Raw genomic sequence first — 22,330 nt, forward strand, 5'->3', positions numbered from 1 at the left:
TCTCACTTTAGCCAGCTCCTAATTTTATCAGTCCTACTCTCAGCGTCTCCTGTATATCTCCTATATAAATGTTGCACTCAGCTTTGTGGTCTCCAATATCACTGAAATGCAGCCAGATGCTGCTCGTTTTGCCTTTTCACTCTTTCCTGACACGCTTGCATTTCAGTACAGCTCCCATTTCTCTGTGTACCTGGTCTCTACCACTACCCTGCTGTCTATGGGACATGTCTTCTTTCACATAATGGTTTGATCCCAGTCTGTCTCTTAAAGTGTTTGGCCACATGGTTTGCTCATCAGAATAAAACCTCAGCCGTGCTCACATTGATTATCAGCAAGCCTGAAAATTCATCAATATTTGACACATGAAATTATCTCGAGGGCTGGATTTGGCCCACGGGCCATATGTTTGACACCCCTGGTTTACACAGTTTGGTATTCAATGTACGAGTTAGCTCTCAGCTAACTAGCAGACAAGCTAACTGCTGGGACTGTGTCTTTCTAACCAGAGCGTCAGACACTCAGACTGGTTTTCTTTGTGGATGATGATGTGTTCTCACACTGATCCTTCATGCTGATGCTGCCATCCACCCACTGCTCCTGGATTCCTCATCATCATCTCCATCAGCCCTCACAATACTCCACCTTCATCAGCTTCATGTTCAGGAGCCTGGATGGACAGTAATTCTTTCCATGGGTTATGGTGGGACATTGAGAGCTGAAGTCAAACAGCAGTGAGAAATGAAAGACTGATTCTATTTAGTCTTGTGATGTGCAGCTTTGTTCAGAGCATTAAGGCCCAGCAAAGATTACTGAGGTCACAGAGTCACTGATGAAACCTGTGTGCTCATAGAAACTGAAACCAGATGAAGCAGAATAGAAGGACATTAAAATGAAGTGTCAGCTGCACAAAGGCAAAGCTGTTCAGTTGTTGGTGTGAGTTATTTAAATGGAGGATGGAGTCAGACTTTAAGCTGCTGGACTCAGTCACTATATCCTGTTCTCCTCATAGAACCTGGATACACAGACTCACCTGTGACACAGTGACACACAGTGTGGCTACACACACATTAAAGTGGATCAGTCACACTTCAATCATTTGTTGTGCTGGGAAACCATGAACACTTTGAATCACCATTAATGGCTTTGTTACAGCAACATTCAATCAAGAGTTCAAAGTAGTGTATTGTGTCCTTATGTTAATAGTACTGCAGTATGAGAAGTGCAACATTCAGTGTGCAGAAACAAATCAGGTGCTTTCTAACAGCAGTGTTCCCTTTAACACAGCAGCAGTTCAAATATTTCTGTCAGTCTGAGCTGAAACATGAATCTAATCAAATATCAAATCAAAGTTCTTTGCCTCTGCCAGGACGTCAACATCTGATCTAGTTTTTTACAAAGTTCCCCTCAGAGTCCAGAGCCACCAACACACCTTTGACCAACAGCAGGTGAACATTTATAAATGTGTGTTTTCAGAACAGGAACCAGCAGAACTATTGTTCTGTTATCAGGCAGCAGCACAAACGCTCATCAGCTCATTTACTGTGCAGGACTTTGAGTGTGTGAAGTGTGTTTGTGCTGGATTTCCTTTGGAGAATCTCAGTCAGAAACAAGACAAAGAAAAACTCTTTCAGTCGTCCAGGTTGAGTTGACAACATGAACTGCATTTATCTTCCTCTGACTTGACATGTTCTTCCTCCTCTGCACCGAGCCAGCTGCTAAGACACAAGCTCATTGACATTTTCTGATGATACAGAAACTCTTCTTCTTCTGTACAATATGAGCAGCAACAGAGAACAAGCTCTCACAGGTACAGATGTTGCAGCTGTGGCCAAGTACATGTGCTGCATGTTTGGAGCAGCACTCTAATGGACAGGCCTCTGTACTGATGGTGGGCTCTGCTCTGTATCCACCACACTGTTCTCAGCTGAGTCTTCCTCCTGTTCACACTCTGATGAAGCACCAATAGGGCAACTTTTTCTCTGGTGGCTCGGATGTTGTTGCTTCCACAGGTTTCCCTCCAACAACCCTCTGTTCCTGCAGTAAGTTCAGTAAGATCTGGGTAAACACCTGAGCTCCTTGAATCTGGCTCCAGTGCAGCAGCAGCTTTCACATATACAATGTTGGCATTTTGCTTGCGTGTCTCCAGGTCTGGTCTGAATGTAGACTTGAATTTGACCACGTAGGCGGAGTCATCATCTGAGCTCTCCATCACCTGAGACAGGACACAGAAATACATCATGTTAAATATACCTGCAGGGTTCCACGTGCACGTTGTCCCTGTTAGCCGTGATTGCCATGGCAACCTTGGTGTTGTGCGCGATGCAGGGACGTGTTCAAAGGCAGACGTCTGGCAGCATCATCATATTTGATGCACTATCTGTACTGAGTGTGCTGACTTTATTTCAAATGTCCCACTGCTGTGCAACATGAATCACATGTTAGCACGTTTCTGTAACTCCCAGGTAACCATGGTTACCCAGCCACGCCCAGTAGTCTCCAGAGAGACCAACAGCTGGTTCATGTTGTAACACCGTGGCTTTCGTAGTCTCTCCTTTTTCTACAGCTCATGTGTTCTTCTTGTGATGCTGCGTCTTGAGGCTCATACATGCCGTCATTTGTTGATCCTAAGAACGTTCCTCAGACCGACTTCTTCAACAACACTAATCGACCTGCAGTTTGTAGCTACTCACTTCACTGTGGCGTTTGTTAGCTTGTCTTTCTTTGGTTTATCTAGACTCCTCCCACCAGCTGAATCTGCCTAGTCTGCCCAAGCCTCCCACCTCTGTTTGTTTGGGTGGTTTGTTTGCTGCCATCAACAGCGTGTAATGCATTTAAGTGATACTTCAGACATGAAGTACTCCGACGATAAAAAACTCAACTTTGCTTCCAGATAACTTTAGTTGTATCAACACTGCCTCCTGGAACAGTTTAAAATGAACATGTCAAAGATCTGTACCTGTCTCCATGTTTCTGACCCCGCCCCTTTCTTTCTGTCCTGGGTCATGTGAGCGCTGCAGAAGTATTAGGCCCACCCTCAATGCTCTCATTGGCTGAGACGCATAATGACGCCCATTTCAAGCCAGCACTGGTCAACATCCCTCCTGTGACCCATGGCTTTATATTCAGAGCCAGTGAGCACTTTCACAATAATCATGATTTTAAAAACTGTGATTAAAATCATTGCTGACGTTAATCAATTAATGAGTTAACGAGACAATAACAGGTTAAGTTGCCCTAATAATTAGACTTTGGTGACAAACTGATGTGATCTCCATGTTTCCTTTGTTGGACTGTGGGCGAGTGTCAGAACTGAATGTACTGAGTAACATGTAGAGTTTAAATATGTGTCAGTTCCAGTTTTAGAGCTCTAAAGTGCAGCTATCATGTTAGGAATATGTTAGGAATAGACAGAAACACTGAGGTCAAATCTTTATTTTACCACTCGCTGCATTCTTGATGTTCATGAATTCAGCAGGTTCATGATTGTCTGCAGCATTAATCTCATATTTCCATCTAAAGTGTTGAATTTGACTGTTTGATGTTCTTTATGATCTCTGGCACCAGTTCATCTGTAGGCTGAGCTCAGTCCATCCATTTAGTGAAATGATGTTTAAAGGTCTCCTTGTTCTGTGAGCGTGCACAGATCCTGAAGCAGAAAGCCTGGGTTAACAGAGAAATGATCATCACTGTGATGATGCTCATCATCTCTGACTGGGATTTGAGGTTTTGTCAAAGCAGCAAAGAAAGCCTGGCTATGTTGGACTGGGTGTGGAAGCAGCTCCCAGTTTGAGTTCAGGAGACAGACACCCTCTCTACTTTGAAGATCAGCTTCAAACTTTCCTTTTTGATAAAGCTTATAGTTCGAGCTGGATCAGGTGACCCTGAACCATCCCTTAGTTAAGCTGCCATTGAGATGGATAACAGACAGATTGTTGTTTTGTGTGTCTGCAGTCTGTCAGGCTGTCTGATCACAGAGGAAGGCTGTACTTCTCTGGCCTCAGCTCTGAGCTCCAACCCCTCCCATCTGAGAGAGCTGGACCTGAGCTACAATCATCCAGGAGACTCAGGAATGAAGCTGCTGTCGGCTGGACTGAAGGAACCAGGCTGGAGACTGGACACTCTCAGGTATGAAGAATGTCTGATAGAGGAGGAAGAGCTGGAAACATTTCCTGTGTCTTTCACTCACTTCCTGTTTGTTTCCTGCAGATGACACATGAACAATCACATATGCAGGAATATTTTCAGGGACAGACACACTAGTCTAGCTGGATAGTACATGGATATTTATGTATGGGTCTCCAAGGAGTCTGTTTGCAGGAACATTAATGATAACTGATAAGTCATGTTGAGAGTTTCATTAAAAGTAGACCTACAGTCAGGTCCATAAATATTTGGACAGAGACAACATTTTGTAACTTTAGATACACTTTATTAGGTCACAGGTGTACCTGAGATAGTGGGCACTGTGTACCTAATAAAGTGTCAGCCATTTGTATGTTTCCCATGCTGTATGTCCACAGTCTCAGTGACAGTCAGTGACACTGACAGAAGGATGAAACAAGGCTGTGAATCATTTCAGTCTGTGTGTGTGACAAAGAGGCAGACAGGAGCAGCTAACATTTGGAAATGGAAGCTTACTGGAAACTCTACATTCACGGCTGAATTCACAATAGATTTGTTCTCAAGTGCACATTTAGCAGCTAATGCTAATACTGTTTTCCCTTTGCTTTCTACAACTTGAGCAGCTATTGCTAAGTAGGCCACTTTGCTCTGCTAAGGATTTGTGTGACCATGATGGAAACTCTGATAAGCTAATGCTGCTAAGTTAATGCTGTTTATGGGCCCTGTTAGAATCAATATTTCATTCTCATTCTGTTGTTTGAGAACAATATTAACGTTTCACGTTAGCTACTAATGCTTATTCACCTCAAATTAGCTTTAGCTGCTAATGGGAGCCTACTTAGCATAAACCCTTCACATCGTTATAATGCAAGGGAAAAGAGTCACTCATGGCAGCCTATTTAGCATTAATGTCACATCATTATAACACAAGAGAAAAGGGTATTAGCATTAGCTACTAGTGCTTATTCACTTCAAATTACCTTTAGCTGCTAATGGCAGCCTATTTAGCATTAACTCCTCACTAATATAATGCTAATTTATATCAAATTAGCATTAGCTGCTCATATTGTTATAAGGAAAGAGAAAACAGTATTAGCATTAGCTGCTAATAATTATTCACCCCTAATTAGAATAAGCTGCTAAAAGCAGCCTACTTAGCATTAACTCCTCACTTCGTTGTTACCCAACGGAAAAGAGTATTAGTATTAGCTACTATCATTAGTAAGAGAAAACAGTGTTAGCATTATTGGATAATGCTTACTCACATTAAATTAGCATTAGCTATTTACAACAGCGTACTTAGAATTAGCCGCTCACATTGTTAAAAAGTAAGGGAAAACAGTATTAGCAGTAGCGCATAATGCTAATTCACGTCAACGTAGTATTAGTTAATAAGGGCAAAGTGTGTATGTATGTATATATATGTACATGTGTGTGTAGATATATATGTATGTATGTGTGTTTGTTACTTGTAATTGTTATTGCCTGTTACCTGTGGTAACGCAATTCATAATTAATATATTCTGTATTCAGTTATGAAGGTTCTATTTGTTTTGCTTGGGCGTAGCTGCGGGAAGTTTATTGTTTTTGTTGATAAGTGAATATAGGGGTGGGATTTAATAAGTTTTCTTCATCCCACTCCTTTTCAGGTACACTTTGTTGTTTGTTTTTTGTTTTTGTGCACTTTATGTTCAACTTTATTATTGTGCCTGAAATGAACAAATTAAATAAAAAAAAAAAAAAAAAAAAAAAAATAAGGGCAGCCTACTTAGCATTAACTGCTCACTAATATAATGTTAATTCACATCAAATTAGCATTAGCTGCTCAAGTTTTTATAAGGAAAGAGAAAACGATATTAGCATTAGCTGCTAATAATTATTCACCCCTAATTAGAATTAGCCGCTAATGGCAGCATACTTAGCATTAACTCCTCACATTGTTATAATGCAAATGATGCTAACTCACATTAAATTAGACTGCTGTTATTAGCTAATGCTATTTAGCAGTAGCTGCTCACATTGTTATAAAGCAAAGGAAAACGATATGAGCATTAGGTTTTAATGCGTATTTGCCTTAAATTAGACGTAGGTGCTAATGGCGGCCTACTTAGCATTAGCAGCTCAGATTGTTGTAATGCTAGGGAAAAGAGTGTTAGCATTAGCCGTTCACATTGTTATAAAGTTAAGGGAAATAGTGTAAGCATTAGCTACTCACATTGTTAAAAAGTAAGTGTTAGCATTAGTGCATAATGCTAATTCACATCAAATTAGCATTAGTTAATAAGTGGCAGCCTATTTAGCATTAGCGGATAATGTTGACCTTGGCCCACTGGAAAAGTTAAGAACTAAAGATTTAGGAGTGTTTCTCGATAGCTCTTTCTCATTTGAGAAACAAATGAATTCTGTTATTAAAGCCAGCTGTAAGGTTTATATTGTTGATTGTCATTTATGCTTAGAAATATTTACTCATATATGAGTTTTATAATCGATTGCATAATGATAGAGGTTTGATCCTTAGTAGTAGGGCTGCACGATTAATCGTTAGAAAATCGCGATCTCAATTCATACTTATGTGCGATCTCATTTCCAAATGACAACGATTTTAAAAAAAAGGAAAAAAAAAGACGACGACGATTGTACCGCATTTTGATCCGGGACGTAATCTGCATGAAAACAAGCGCTCACTCTTCCTGCTCAACAAATTACAAGGGCGGAGCCTTATACCACGTGATACAGAAGCTGGCTGCTAAAATTGGCAGGGAAAAAACAACGGAGAACACGTCAGGGATGACGAGAAAGTGACAGGAGAAAATCCGTCCCGGTCAACCACCCTAACATCAATAACGGGAACCTTATACAGCGCTTCTCTATACACGTCGAACTCCCGCAGGCACAAAGAAATTACGGAGGCTATTATCACCTGACCAAAGATATGGCTCCATCAACACTGTGCAAAACGAGGGATTTAGGAAAATGATCGACACCCTAGACAAACGCTACACAGTGCCGTCCCGCAGCTATTTTTCTATTGTTGCACTACCTGCTCTACACATGCAGTGTCGAGCAACGGTGGAGACGGAATTTCAAGCAGTACAACATTTTGCGGCAACAACAAAACGTGAGACATTTGTTGTTTTTATGTTTATTTATTGTTTTTATTGTAAGGGGCTACAAGCCCCCGCTATGTAGGGGTGTAGGAGTATACAAGTTCCCCTAAACGACCGAGGGGTGCTGGGATCTGTGTCCGTGACCCCCCTAGTACAATAGACCCCGTTACCGTCTACTTTAGGAATGTTGTCACCTGTCTGGCGGCTGCCGGCACAGAAGAGGGGCTCCAGGATTCAATCTTGAGAAACGATGCCTGCCTGGAGTATACTATACTGTCAGACATAAACACAGCCTAGTCTACCTTCCCTCTGATTTTCTGTACCCCAACCAGATAGCTAGGGTGCCCCTACTCCAAGGCAACTTGGGTTAGACAAAAACATGAAACAGTCTCTTCTAAGCAATGTTAAACTTTAATTTGCTCAGATGGCCCTTTGAACTTTACCATCCATCAGTTACGATGGGGCCTGGAAATCATGGATGGCAAGAAACAAAAGAATGCAAAAGAAATAAAAAGAAATCAGGTTCAACGAACAGAACAGGCAATTGTGACCCCACTGTTGTATAGCCCTTGGCTTACACTAGCCACAGACAGGGATCCAACAATCACAAAACAAATAAAATAATGAAATTAAACAAAGAAATTCTCTTCTCTAGAATGATTAACACTGTATCACAAACATAACACTAATTACAATGTCCACAGGGTAATAGTCCCAGTTCCTACGAGTCAGTCCCAACAAAATGTCCTTTGACTATGCAACCATATACAGTTTTTTGAAGGTGTAACTGTAGTGAACAGGAGCTGACTGCAGGGTCCCAGTCCGTTAAGCTGACCAAAGTTGCAGCAGCCAGAGTGAGCAATCCATTCTCAGGTGCACAAAAGCAAGGAAAATAGAAACCATACCTTTGTCTCTCGGCGACAGTGCGTGGGAAAAGCACTGGGCTTCGAAAAGGCGACACTTTCACATACAGCGTAACCAGGAGGATGAACAACCAGGACGTCGTCTAGATGGCAGGGTAACCTATTCCTTAATGATCCACTTTGGCCTCGACGTCGGGTCCGTAAAATGCATCCAACCTCAGGCTAGCAACGGGCAACATTAAGTGACGTGGCTAAAGTCCTCCTATCGGCTCGTCAGCTCCGAGCGAGACGGCTAACTATACTCACTTGCTCCGAATGTTCACTTAACGGCCAAACCCAGCCTAATCCAACTGGAAACGGTGGAGGTCTTAACGAAAAGCGCGGCTGGAGTTAGCTCTCGCTCCAACTCCCTGTCCCCACGCTATCTACTTCGACGGTGGCCTGCAGCACCACACCAGTTGCGGCTCGCGGCTACACAAGCCAAGCTTCGCACACGGAGCGAAACTCCGTCTAACCTTGCTGCAGTCGCGACTTTTGCTTCACCGACCTCACGGATACCCCTTTTGGGCTCAGTCGAACCGTGAGGCTTTCTTAATGTGTGTATTAAGAATGTGTGTATTGTGTTTTTTTTCAGTCTTCTATATCTGCTGTATTTAGATTGAAATGTCTGTATTAACAGTTGTATAACCTTCTTCTGAACATGAAGGGAACACTGTAGAACATGAACTGTTCTTCTGAACATGGCTTCTCTTGCCTCCTCCTTGCTGCTACAGACCTGGCAGCGTTTCCTCTCGCATAGCCGAGCCAGATTTGGCCTGAGGGAGGAAGCAGTTGCGACCCTCAGTATGTCTTGAAGATGATCATCCGTAAGTCTGGACCTGTACTTGGACTTATTGAAGTTCAAAGTGGAGAAGAGCTTCTCGCACAAGTATGTGCTACCAAAAAGGCACATGGTCCGCTTGAAGGTTCGGGAAAGCCGAGGGAAACTAGGGCTCAATTCTCTCAAAGGTTGTCCAAGCTTGTCTGCTTTTCCACTCACCTCCCTGAACTTTGAGTTCAGAGTTGCACTGCAGCTCAATGAGCTCCATTTGAAGCACAGAAGGGGCATCTTGCACATCAGAGGAGAAGGGGTCCGCAAAAATGTGAAAGGTGGCTCTGTGTGTCTTGAAGTCAGCAAATCTGTGATCAAATTCCTCCTGTAGCCTCAACATGACATCAACATACTTGTCAGCACTGAATGGTGTGCCTGCATCCACGAGTGCCTTGCATGCTGGGAAATGGCAAAGGTTTGTCTGACAGAGCTGAGCTTTCCAGAGCGCAAGTTTGTGGAGAATGCTCTCACGTTGTCATAGGCAGCACTGACAAGTTGCCCCTGGCCTTGTAACTTCTTGTTCAGCACATTAAGCTCATGTGTTATATCATAAGAAAAGCTAAGTCCATGAGCCATTTGGGATCAGTTAGCACAGGAACACTAACTCCATCCTTCTCCATGAAGGCTTCACTTCTGCTCTCAACTCAAAAACTCTCTTTAATACATTTCCCCTGCTGAGCCAACGTACCTCAGTGAAGTCGAGCACATCCCCATCTTCTGACTCCATTTCCTCTAAAAAAGCACGAAACCTTCGGTGCTTTAAGCCCCTGGATCTGATTTGGTTGATGCATTTCACAACCATAGACATCACATTGTCAAACTTCAGGCATTTGCTGCAAAGGACCTGCTGATGGATAATGCAGTGCAGAGCAATGGCCTCCTCCACGCCCTCCTCTTCCAGTGTTTTTGAACGAGTGCCACCAGTCCATTTGTCCTCCCTGTCATTGATGGCGCTCCATCTGTTGTTATTCCAACAAACCTCTTCCATGGCAAACCAACATTCTCAATGGCATCACACAGCTTGTAAATATCTCCTGAGCGGTGGTCTGGCCATGCATTGGAATCACTGTGAGCAGTTCCTCCATCACTTCAAAACTGTCATCAACACCACGGACATACATTGGGATCTGGGCAGTGTCGGTGACGTCTGTGGTCTCATCAAGAGCGACTGAGTGTGCACTGAAACATTTGGCTTTCTCACACAGTTGGTCAGAAATGTCACAGGTCAGAAATGCGATCTGCTGCGGTGTTGGCAGAAAGGCTGATGTTGCTAAACTGACCTTTCTTTCCCGGACAGACTATATTTGCAGCCTGCAATATGCACTTTTAGACAAATTCCCCTTCTGTGAATGGCTTCCCTGCTTTAGCGATCATCTCACTAACCACGTGGCTCCGACTGCTGCATTATTCTCTTTGGTTGCTTTCTTGAAGAAATCTTGCTGCCTCAGTAGATCTGCTTTAAGACTGGCAACCCGGTTCACTCTCTCATCTCCTGGTATTTTGCATCCACCTCAGCATGTCTAGTTGTGTAATGACGTTTCAAAGTGTATTCCTTGTGCAGCGCAACTTCCTCTGTGCAAATGAGACACGTCGGGGTGCCCCTGTGCTCAACAAAGAAATATTGCATTTCCCACTTTTCCTGAAATTGTCGGTGCTCATCACCAACCGTTCTCTTCACCGCAGGCTTTGAAAAAGACATGTTTGGGGCTGTGTAACATTTATAATTCTACTTGGTGTCACTGTCGCATTGAAGTTTCAATCAAGCGCTTAGCCGACGGACGGGAACGCGTCTCACGCGCAGAGAGAACGTCATTCCTGCTTCTTTTTCTTGCAACCGTAGCACGGCGATCGGCAGATAAGAAGCCGGTAGCAGTCTCCTTTGTTTTTACGCTCGATGTTCATGTCTTTCATGACGACACGAACACCGTGGCGTTTGCAGATGGTACAAAGTACAGGGATAGCGAGCGCAAAAAAGGCGCCTGCTCACGGCGCCGGGCTGTTGTTACAGGAGAAAGAAGCGGAAATGACACCGTGACACATAAATAACATGTTTCTGATGTTAGTTGTTTTGACTGCTTTCACATTATATTGAAATATATGTAATGTTCATGTTTGCTGCAATGCAAACGGAGCGATGCAAATAAAAAACATCGACCCACAAATTACGGTGCGACCCTATAATTAGTCGGGTTACCGGGGACTGTTGTTGCCGATGAACAGGTGTCGCTATGTGACTGCAGACTAGCGACACCCGGGGGACCGCTGGACTCTTAGCACCAGCTTTGGGGTCACAGGGTCACATCTGGAACACACACACACACACACACACACACATACCTACACTATGCACAGACTGGTACTCTTTGTTCATACCTGTGTAAGACGTCACATGTTAATGAACTTATGCATATTCATGTAAGCTCAATAAAGAGCAGTGTTACGAGGGAGCAGACGAGAGCGACTGAGGTCAAGTGAAGGAACGGCGCTGTCACAGTTCTCTCCCTCATGAATTGTCTGGTTCCAGCGGTGGCTCTGTGCTAGACGACCCATCACCAGCTTTTTCCAGCTGTTTCCACTGGTTACCAGTACGTCGTAGAATCCACTTCCAGATCTGTTTGTTTGTCTTTAAATCTCTGAGTGGATTGGCTCCATCTTATCTCTCTTTAACAAAATAATCCAAGTCGAGCCCTCAGGTCTGCAGATAAGCAGCTTCTGACCAGAACTAGCCGTAAAAACAGAGGTGAGCTTTATCGATGGCTGCAGCCAAACTCTGGAACAGTCGCCCTTCACATCAGGTCGTCACCAACACTCGACATTTTTAAAACCCGGTTGGAAACACATTTGTACTCTGTAGCTTTCAATCCTGACGAGTCTTTATAGTAATTACTGTGTATGTTTCCTATTTTATCTCTACTCTGTGCAGCACTTTGGCTCAAGCTGTTTTTAAATGTGCTGATAAATAAATGTAGATTTCTTTGAATCAAACAGTGGAGCCGAGCTTTGAGCTCAGTGTGTAACAGTGTGTGTGTGAGAGCCATGTAATGTCCATGTGTGCATGCTGACTGTGCTGCTCTGACCCTCCTCCTTTCAGGGTGGAGCCTGCTGGAGTCCGATGGTTGAGACCAGGTCTGAGGAAGTGTAAGTGTGTTTTTAATGGGATTCATGAAAACAAAGCAGCACACATTCAACCATCTTCATCATGTCAGGAGTCATCATCAAAGTGTCAATCAATGAACAGATGATGGATCAATAACTGCAGCTGGATTGTGTTTGTTCTCTCCATCAGATTCCTGTCAACTCACAATCGACACAAACACAGTGAACACAAAGCTCCAACTGTCTGACAACAACAGGAAGGTGACACGTGTGGAGGAGGTTCAGTCATATCCTGATCATCCAGACAGATTTGATGTTTGTGAACAGCTGCTGTGTAGAAATGGTCTGACTGGTCGCTGTTACTGGGAGGTCGAGTGGAGAGGAGACGTTTATATATCAGTGAGTTACAGAAGCATCAGAAGGAAAGGAGTCAGTGATGACTGTGTGTTTGGACACAATGATCAGTCCTGGAGTCTGAGCTGCTCTGATGATGGTCCTCGTTCTGTCTGGCACAATAACAGAGTAACATCCATCTCCTCCTCCTCCTCCTCCTCCTCCTCCTCCTCTGTCTCTAACAGAGCAGCAGTGTATGTGGACTGTCCTGCTGGCACTCTGTCCTTCTACAGAGTCTCCTCTGACACTCTGATCCACCTCCACACCTTCAACACCACATTCACTCAAACTCTTTATCCTGGGTTTATGTTCTGGTCTCCTGGTTCCTCAGTGTCCCTGTGCTGAGTGTAAAGAGTGTCTCCTGTTAGAGAAACACTCTGACTGTTGAACAGATAGTTCAGTCTGTACATGTCTGTCTCTTTCACTCACAAACACGTTTTCACATTCATGGATTCAATCAGTTGATGTTTGAAACTCTTCTAAATGATTCCTTGTAAACTTCTTCCTCTTCAGTCACAAACAAACAGGAAGTGATGTCACATGTGTTCCTGTCCACACAGCAGAATGAGTCTATTGCTGACAGTGATGTACAAACAGAGTGAGCATTTCTGAGGCCCAAAATAAACTGAGTAGTTCACTGAATGAACACTGTGAGCTCAGTTCCTTCATCATTAGTATGGATTATATATGTATATGTATTATATTAGTATCATATATATCAGCTGCTGCTGGTTTCAGTCATGGTGCAAATGTGCTGTTTGTAAGGTTGTAAAGCTGCAGTCAGCTGAGACTGAAGAAGTCACCTGATCAGTGAGCAAACGTTTCTGAAAACGTCCAGATGAACAGAATCAACCTTTTGGGATCAGCCAGCAATGCAGCATCATTGTTGTTCAGGTTCAGAGGTTTGCAGGAATGAACTGATGACCAGAAACAGCTGCAGAGTCCAATCAAATACCAGCTGGAGTTCAGCTGCATTTGAAGAAGTCAAAGAAAAGTAAGGATGGCAAAGGGCCATGTTTTCTTCCAAAGAACTGAAAACATGGTCGACGCCTCATTAGAAGAATCATCTGGACATTTGTGAGGAACTCTAACCAAGAAAGCAACACAAGAAAGCAACGTCACACAGATCCAACAGACAGTTTCCATGACTGGAAGTGTTCAGTGTAAAATGCTACATTGCATTATTGCATCCTCTCACCACAGGAGGCGCTGTTGGCACCACTGATTGCTGATCATCTCTGATGATCTGATTGATCCTGTGAATAACGGGACTCACTGAACTCTGTGACACAGTGAAGATCACAGAGTTTAACATCTGACTGACGCCACACAGACAGAAGGATGAACCAGTGAGGCACAGAACACAGTTACTGGAGATACTGGATCAGCTCCATGTGAACCTCTGATGGAGAAGCTGCTGACCCAGAGAAACATCAGGACATGACAGGCAGCTGCACCGATCTAACAACATGTAGCAGAGCTGATCTATGTTAGAGGATCTATCACAGCAGCTGAAAGTCCAACACTGGATACCAGCTGAGCCTGTGCTGAGTGTTACAGGAAAAGAAACACTGACACTGGGAGACACAGTGATGCTGACTGGGGCACAGAGCTGAATGATGCAGCATCAGGACACTGTTTCAGTCTGACTGACAGAGAAACCTGTAGCTGCATCTACATGTGAGGCAGAGGCCACACAAGCAGCTTTCTATGTTTCACAGTGACTGAGATCTTCAGTGGGGTGGACATGCTCCTGTACAGACCTCTGAGGAGAACCAAGGTGCAGTCAAAGAGTCCAGTCTGTCCTCACAGATGTCAACATGTGGTTTCATCAGGTCTGCTGTCAGCTAGCAGGCTCACATCAGAATCACTGTTCCTGAAAACACAGTCTGTGTGACATCATCAGTCAGCTGATCGTCCCAGATCTGAATGGTTTCTGTCTCTACTGAGGAAGTCAGAGAATCTCACTGAGGTGTGGATCAGGTCTGAGTGAGCTGTGGAGGGACAGCTTTAAACAGTCCACAGGTCTCACGTCCTGCTCAGTCTGGTAGCAGATACCTCGGATTGTTCCAGATGTGCTGACATCACCAGCAGCAGCACAGCTGTGTGATACCATGAATCTCAGTTATTGATCCAACACACAGGAAATACAAAGATCAGGATTTCTGAGAGTAATCATTATGAGTCTGATGATCACTGAATGTTAGTCTCCACAATAATAAGCTAACACAAGCAAACACAGCTTTCAGCTCTTATTTTGAAACTTCTTTAGAGAGCTGTGATGTGAGCGTGCCTGGCTCTGAGGCACTTGGGTCAGCCTCTGTTGTTTAGAAGTGTTACAGACTGTGAATGACACAGACCTGTCAGTTTCATGTTTGTCTGTAACACAGCTCAGGGGCTCCATGCTGAACGCATCCATCCAGTGTTATTGATCCAGGACTAATACCAGCATTGGGATCAATACTACACAATCACATGTGTCCACGTGATGCAGTTTGAAGACCAATCAGATGTCTCTGTATGAGGAGGCGGGGTCACAGGAGGTTCACAGAAACTCTGCAGCAGCATCATCAGCTCACATGGAAACTTTGATGATTCACTTCTGTGGTGTTTTTACAGAAACACGTCACAAAATTAGCTCCACCTGTTTTGCGAGCTTTGAGTTTCTTGTCTTCATCCTGGATTCTTGTGTTGGTGTTTTTACACACAGCAGATGTTTCCTGGTTGGTTCCTTGATGACCACATGAAGCTTTCTGAAGCTTGGATTGAAAACGCTTCATTACTCAAAGCTTTCCAACACAGGCCTCTGTGCTGCCATCTGGTGGACAAACATATGAAGTGCAACGTGAAGCTACAAATTAAACTGCTTCAGCTGCGTTTATATATAACATACTATAACCTATATAACTATATGTATAGTGTATTATGTAGGTTTTAGAGCTGGGGGTAGAATTGCTGATGGCCTGGTTGTTATTTATGTTCCCCATGGTTCACCAGCTCTCACACAACATCAGCACCAATGATCCACGTCCTTATAAACCTCTGAATCAGGTCCTGAAGCTGTGACGTCCTGAGTGAAGACCTCACTGATCACATGACTCTGGTCACCTGACTCAGTGTTTCTGAAGCAGTGTGCTGGGTTTTACAACACGTGGCTGCTGCCTGATGTTGGGCCCACAGAGGAAGACCACTCTCTCACTCTTCTTCACTTCCTCCTTAAACATGTGGAAGGAGAGCAAAGTGCTGCCAGACTCTTATTTCTGACAGGAACAGAAGAAACCACAGCAAACTGGTCCAGTTCTTCATCTTCATCACAATCTATTTATTTCTGATGGTGTCTTCAGTCTGAGGGTTTGAAGTTTCCATGTCTGTGTGATGTGTGGTGTGAAGGCTGCTGGTTAAACTGGGACTGAGTGCTCATAGAGAGATGCTCCATGAGTCCCAGTACAGACTACAAACATGGTGGAAACTTAGCTTTGATATCCACACACTCTGCACGTCTGTGAGTAACTGTGATGAAGATGTGCAGAGATCTGTGTCCAAACAGGAGGAAGACTGTAAAGACTCTGTGCTTCTAACAGCCTCTGTTAACATATGTGAGGCTGTTTGTTGTTGTTGCCATGGAGCTTTTCACTGTTTGGGTCAGCAGGTCATGTGATCAGGTTTGTTCTGCTGGACGATGGTTCAGTGTCAGGGTTTGTTTGCATTCATCAATAAATATCTAAATAAATCAAAGACTCCATGTTTGTTCTTTCATCATGTGACCTCTGCTCATCCATCTCTGTGTGTATCAGGATACATTTAGTTCATAATACACAGAAAAATCAGAGTTATTACCTGTAATAATGTGAAAGATTCCTGCAGTGATAACCAGGCAGGACTGAAACACATCACAGCTGTCACCACGGTAACAGCACCGTCCATCCACAGATGAGGGGAGGAGCAAAAAGAGGGACTTTCACCATTTTATACTAAAAACACTCAACTAATGTTTCTAATATGAAACAAATAAGCCCACATTAATGTGAGCATTTATTAAATAATAATAATAATGATTTCCTCCTGATCTCATTTCCATAGCAGAGAAAACTGTGGTGTATATTGAGGTGGAGGGTGTGGTCTATGGCTCAGGTGTAGAGTGAGGGTGGGGTGCACCACAGCAGCATGCTGGGACTGCTGAGGGTGGAGGAGGGAGTGATGATGACATCAGAGCTGCAGCAAAGCAGTCAGCAGCACAGAGACCAGTGAACACACAGTCTGTTCATCTTTGCATAGATACAATATATAGCACAATATTGAATGACAGAGACGCTGTGTGAGCTTCCACAGATACACTGACGTCAGTATCCAGAGTCCTCCTGCTGCTCCCCCTCAGAGCCCCGTGATCAGCACCAACACATTCAGTTAGATGACAGAGTCCAGCTGCAGCTAGAATCAGCTCTGTGAACAACAGCACAGCGTCAGTGTTTCACACTCAGTGAAAGGAGGAAACAGCAGAAGAACACCATGTGTGCTACGTTTCCCAGGACACACTACAAACTGCACAAATACAGAGCAGCACGTGGAAGGACCTGGAGCTGCATTTAAAGAGAAAAGACAGCGTGATGTCCTGTATGGACAGGTGGAAGGAACCAAGTCCTCAGCTGAAACACTCGTGTTTGTCCACAGGAAACACAGCAGGAAACAAAGAAGCTCATGGATAACACACTTCCTGTCAGTCACAATGAGGCTGGAGCCAAACACAGAAAGGTGTTTTTGTCCAGATGAGCCCAGAGAAGAAACACGAGTGTTCACAGACATCAGAAGCTCAGAGAGGTGAAACATGAGGTTGGAGTCCTCGTCAGCATCCAGAAGAGCTGCTGTGAAACCCTGAGTACTCATGACAGACTCTGATGGCACAAACACATCATGATTCAAACAGAAAGACAAACATGGAGCTCCTGATCCTCCTGCATGAGAACAAGCTGACATGAGCGCTGTGTCTGAGAGTGTCTCCTGTAACAGTGACAAGAACACAGCTGCTGCTCACAGTCATTAAACTGACCTGAGGTCAGCTGCTAGCACGTCTCTGTGCTCCTTACATATGAACCATGTGACCTCACATCAGTGCTGTGGATGACTGTAGTCATAGAAGAGTAGAGCTGTAGCAGGTGGTGTGAGGAGGAGGAGGAGGTGGTGTATTCTAGTTAACGCAGTACTGAAACACTCCAGCAGAGGGCGCTGTTAAGTCCTTATTGTAACACAGTTACTGTGTGCAGTTAGACTTCATACATAATCTGCACTTATTTCAATCAGACATGCTGTCAGTAAATGATTGGTTTCTATTGATTCTACTTCCTGTTGACTAGTTTGATGACAGTGAAACAATCACAGCTGATTGTGTGATGATGTCACTGTTACATTCAGTGTGTGTGACATCATGTTAGTGCAGCTGATAACAGCCTGGTTATGATGCTGTTAGAAACACATGAACGTGTCCATAGATCAGTGTGTGTTTAACATGAGAGCTTCAGCCCTGCTGATGTGTTCAATAAAGACATGCAGGAAAACTGATGAGACTCTGAAATAACTCTTTATATTTATAATGTAACTCTGCATCAAAAGAACAACAAAGGATCCCAGACAGGTTTATGTCAACAAAGACGATTCTGATGTTTCTGTGTTTCTAACAGTTTGACATTATTAGTAAACAGACTGCAGTGAACAGGATTTATAAAGAGCTTATATATAAAGATATGACAGCTGTTTGTTGATCACTCTGTGTTTGGACCTGATCAGTCCAGCTGTTTACTTGAAATATGTTCATTTACCTGTGACGTTATATTTATGTTCTTGTCTCTGTTGAAAAACACATTTTAATGTCCTCAGATTTTTCTCCCAGATGAATAAATATAAAAAAATGACACAAACTGACTGCAGCTACTTTTTGTCCTTTCTGTCAGAAACCTTCATGTGACTCATGAGAGACACGTTTCAGCTGTTTGTGACAGATCAGAGGCCAACAAGTCATTTCTAACACTTTCCATCATTGTTTAGCACAAACACATGTTGACACAGCAGCGGGGCCGCAGTGAGAGTCAGAGCCAGGAGATAAAAACTCCTGTTTGACCACAGCCTCAGTTTGTTCCTGCAAACACTTCCTGTTGTTGACTGGGTGGAGTCAGGAAGCCAGCGAGGCCCTGCAGGACTGAGACTGCAGACTGGGACGTGCTCTGTGATGGAGATCAACAGCATCACTGACTGTTTCTGTGAGGACACCATCATCCCAGCAGGGCTGTTTCCCAACAACAAGCCCTGGACCATCAGAGACCTGAAGCTGCTGCTGAATGAAAGAAGAGGATCTTCAGGTCTGGAACAAGGACCAGCTGAGAGTGTTAATAACGTTACTAATGTTCAGTTACACTTTACTAGGTCACATCTGTGACACACGTCACTTAAATAAAGAAGGAAATATTGGCTCTGTTTTATCTGCTGGGCCCAAAAGTGACTCCCGTATTTAAACTGCTATGAATAACTTGTTGGTCTCTAATATGTGAAACATGTGTCAAATGTCTCCATCATGAAAGATATCAGGTCATCTTGAGCCACAAAACATTCCTATCATGAGGTAGAAGCTGGAATCAGTTTGTTGCAGAGGGACGTTTATATATCCCATATTTATCCAGTTAAAGTCACATTGAAATTCAAAATGTCTTTTCAAGAGTCGTCTGTCCAAGAGGAGCAGAAACAAATATAACAACAGTTATTTAAGCTGTTTTAAAGGCCACAAAGGAGCAGATTGGTTATAATGCAGCTGCTTCAGAGGAATAAAGATGAAACACTGGTTTTATTTCATGTGTAACACCTTTCAATCATGTGTTGACTAAAGTCTATTGACCAGTATAAGTAAAGACATCACACACACACACACACTGAAACCTGTTTTTGGTGCAGCAGCGGTCCCAGCTGCTCGCCTTTATCTAGACTGGGTCGGCTGCTTATCTCAATATAATCAATGTTTAAAGTTCTCAGTGTTTCTGTGTTGCTTCGTATAGGATCTCCCAGCATCATCACTGTGCTGTCCAATCATTGTGTGCTAGGTTACCCTTATAGTGCAATGTGTGTTTGCACAAAGAGAAGCATGTGTGTCAAATATAAGCACAGAACAGAAAAAGCTGCCAGTTTCTTCTATTTAGAGTCAAGTTAGTGTTTTGTGTCTTTGTTTGAGGCCTAATGTCAAGCAGAGGTGTGTGTAACTGGACTGCTCTGTTATATGTGTGAAATGTGTGCTTCAGCATCATCTTCGTCACTGCTGATTCCTTTGTGTCATCATGTGTTGAGAAGAGAGAACAGTTATAACGGAGGAGCAACAGGAAGCCCTGAAATCTGCATCAACAAGGAAGTGTTGGCTCAAAATTGAACAGGCAAGTATGAGTTATGAACATTTCTAAACATTACTTTACTTTTCTGAAATGCGTCCGATGATATCCGGTGACCTTTTCATCCGGGACACTGATTAAGGGTGAAGGTGATAGTAGCCTAGAGCCCAATGAGTCAAGTACTTGCGGTGGCGGTGTGATGCGTGCACATGCTTCAACAACTGTAGGAACTACGGAATTACAATTTTACTTGACAGTGTTAAACAAACTACGTTTGTAAACTTGGAAAAGTTACGAGTTCCTGTGGTTCTGCAACAGACAATCATGAGTGACGCAAAACGACAGATAAGGTAAGCATGAAATTAGCTTAAGCCGCAAATCATTACGTTTGCCTTATTGACAAAAACCTTTATGAAGTTTTCCTTATGGCTTTTTGCTTCATATGTTATTTGCTTCCTATTACTTTTTTTACACTTAAATTTGGTTTTAACGTGTTTTTGAGTTCTATGTATTTAAGTAGGGACACATTACGTAATAGATGTGTTATAACCACGTGATGCTCTCGGTAGCCCCTATAAACAAACAACCACTTTTAAACAAATTTGTTAGAAATAAATTTGATTTCAATACATAATTTAATAACTTTTCCTACGTAGGCTTATTTCCTTGAACCCGAAACACAAATTATCAGACTGTTGCTTTGTCCATATCTTTGACTATAATGGTCGTTAACAATAATATGATTAGTCTGTTTCCATCCGAGACCATTTCGCTCACCCCAGTGGTTTTAAATATATCATTTCGAGTAATACAGGAAATATGTAAATATAACAAGTTCATGACAAAAACTGAAAATGTTACTGTTTGGCAAATACATTGAAGCAAGGCCGTCGATTTGGCATGGACGGAATATCCAGCGATGACTGAATTGTCCCCACAAATAATTTGATTTCTTCGAGTAAAAAAACCAAACCTGATAGAAAGAAAAACGATCTGTCAGCGTCTCAGTCACCCAGCGGTGCAGAAAGAGTTAAATTACATTTTCTACTGGAGTCCTACCTCATGTGACAACTATCACAGGTGAAACTGGATGATGACTTGTTGGTTCATGACTGCATTTGAAGCACATGTGTGACTGCATGTGTGTGGAATGTCTCACTGTTATTTATCAGGTGACAGAGGCAGCTCTGCCATGTTGTAGCTCAGACAGGTGAAAAGGCGAGGTCACAGGTGACTGATGATTTGGTGCTATAGATTAACTAGTATTTATCATCAGAACAATTGTTAGGCTGCTGATGTAAATTGATTCATTAGTGTATATTTGACAAAGAGTTTGAATTGACATGTCCCACTTTTTATATGGCACGAATCAATGTGTTATTTTATTTTATTTCCTAGTGCAGTCAGAGGGGAAGAGCCAAAGGTGAGGCACATCAAGCACATAGGCACAAATCATTTTTGGGGACATCCGGTCGAGTGAACGCTGGCGCGCTTGGCTGCCGCTGCTCACCGGTTATTATCGTTATTATCTACTACTACTATTTTTATTATAGTTTTTTTTAGTTGCTGACGACAATTTAAATCACGTATCTAAGGCGCAACCCTGTTTTGACTTGTTTTGCAATATTTGCGGGCTTTTATTGCTTGCGTGCAGCTGTCAGCTGGTTGTTCGGTCCCTTCGTTTGTGTTCAGTGCTCGGCCCTGATTAAGATGTGGATCCACAGGGTGTTGGTGTGGCTCGTGCTCACCTGGGTTTTTTTTATCCACCATTCATCACCCGGCGACAGCTCTTCTCCAGTACTCTGCTACGGATCTTTGGCGGCTCCGTTTTTGCCTGGCTGTCTCTCCACCCGTGGCTCTATACTTCTACCCGGACATCGCCTTCCAGCCCCGCCGCAGGTATATCCTGGTATATACTTCGGCGGAAGTTCAACATCAGTGACACTAACTCACTATTGTGCATCTGGTCAAAAACTCGTCGTCCTCCCTGCAAGACTGACCGGGCTGTTGACCACAGTGTGCTGGCCCACCTGGTTAGATCAACTAAGCCTACTGTCAGGTGTGGTAACTCCAGCATCAAGTTTGGTCTATTAAACATCCGCTCTCTCACTGGTAAGGGACATCTCGTACATGATCTCCTCTGTGATCGTAAGTTGGACTTTCTTTGTTTGACTGAAACATGGCAACAGCCCAATGACTTCGTTTCTCTCAACGACTCATCTGAGTTTGTTTACACCTGTCAACCTCGCATCTCGGGGAGGGGCGGAGGTCTCGCGATAATTCACCGGAGGCACTGGAAAGTGCTCCCTGTCTCTGCCCCTCCCTCCCATTCATTTGAATACACTGCACTACAGCTCCCTGGATCTACCCCCACCATCATATGTACTGTTTATCGGCCACCTAAGCCAAACAAGGAGTTTTTAAATGAATTTTCGGCTCTTCTCACTCATTTCTCTGTACTTTCTCCAAATCTGATCATTGCTGGTGACTTCAATATTCATATGGACAATGATAAAATCC

The 22,330-nt window shown here is 43.4% G+C and overlaps 1 pseudogene; it reads left to right on the plus strand.

Moving 5' to 3' along the window:
- LOC120438859 overlaps window positions 1–22,330 on the plus strand; it is a 62,132-nt pseudogene that overhangs the window by 35,234 nt on the left and 4,568 nt on the right.

Source organism: Oreochromis aureus, linkage group 3 (assembly GCF_013358895.1).
Source record: "Oreochromis aureus strain Israel breed Guangdong linkage group 3, ZZ_aureus, whole genome shotgun sequence".
Taxonomy (NCBI): domain Eukaryota; kingdom Metazoa; phylum Chordata; class Actinopteri; order Cichliformes; family Cichlidae; genus Oreochromis; species Oreochromis aureus.